Source organism: Clupea harengus, chromosome 26 (genome assembly GCF_900700415.2).
Source record: "Clupea harengus chromosome 26, Ch_v2.0.2, whole genome shotgun sequence".
Lineage (NCBI taxonomy): Eukaryota > Metazoa > Chordata > Actinopteri > Clupeiformes > Clupeidae > Clupea > Clupea harengus.
In genome coordinates this window covers 318,011-319,522 of record NC_045177.1, presented here as the reverse complement: position 1 = coordinate 319,522, position 1,512 = coordinate 318,011, and positions in this window count along the sequence as shown.

Here is a 1,512-nt window from a genome sequence, read left to right as displayed (position 1 = left end):
TATAGTTAAACCAATTCTGATAACCTAGGTCTGAAGGTCTGATAACCTAGTTCATTGAGCACTGCACAGCACAACTTTACTCGTAAGTCGTAACAATGCCTTTTAAGCACAAGAGTGGAAGTAGGAAAGGGCAACAGAAAAAAGAACAGGAGGTGAAGGCGGCAAAGCTGCCTAAATTAGATTATTTTGGCATTTTAATTAGCCCGTCAACTAGTCGCCAGCCCACAGTCAGCAGTGCAGCGGTTCAGCTGGGATCAGAATCGCTGTTTCTGCCCTCAGTGGTGTGTCAGCAACCATGCAACAGTTAACAATTTTTACAGTAAGAAATGTTCCTGCTGAGAGTCAAACAAGACTTAGTTCATTGTGTACACACCCATCTCTTCTGAAATATGTAAGGTTGATTAATTAAACACTATTTATATCGATGACAAACACCTTTGATTAGCGTTTTTTTTAGACGCGGTTGCGGAAGTAGGGAACGCTACGATTTTTTTTTTTTTTAAGCTAGGGGGGCCCGTCATAATATCTTGCACCTGGGCCCGTCGTTACTACGTTACGCCACTGGACACACAGTTAGTTCCTACTCACCCACGATTGCTATCTGCACTCCAAACTCTACTACTATCCCGGACGAGGTCCCCAATTGTTACGTTCCGGCCGGCTCGTGACCGAAACATATGAAGCAGATGACAACGGGTTTCTACAAAAGTTACGCGTTTATTCAGTCCATACAATTCATAACTCAATGCCGACGTGTCTAGGGGTAATACGTCAGACGCTGCATGCCAGCTCGAGAGAGAGAGAGACAGGTGTCCACTGGTCCGTTTTATACTCCACACATCCCAGGTGTGGATAATCAGTCCATCATGACGCTCGTCATCCCCACTGTTGCCTGCAGGCCACGCATGTCCACTGCAATGTCTGCAGGGGCGCAGGGGGTCGTAACAGTGCGTGAGAACAGATTATTAATAAAGCTCACAGGCGTGTGTGTGGTCCCAAATGTTTCATCTAAAATTTTTGCTTTAATGGTTAAAGGTAATGTAGCACAGCAAAATAGTAAGCGCTGATGGCACACACACACACACACACACACGCAAACACGCACACACGCACACACGCACACACACACACGCACACACACACATATACATACAGACACACACTCACACACACACATACAAAAAACTGCTTCAGCTCTACGGGTACCTATGTACAATAGACAATCCACACAATCCAATTTAGTTTTATTAATCAGGTTCCTTTTGCTCAAAAAAATATTAAGTGACAGATTTGCGGCAGTAAAAGCTGTATTGGCAACGTGAAATTACTGACAGGGATCAACAGAATATCCAACACAAACAAATAAAACACAAACACAGTTTAAAAACAGGCCTTTAGTTCTGAATGGGTCCAAATAAAACACAAACAAATAAAACACAAACACAGTTTAAAAACAGGCCTTTAGTTCTGAATGGGTCCAAATTAAACACAAACAAATAAAACACAAACACA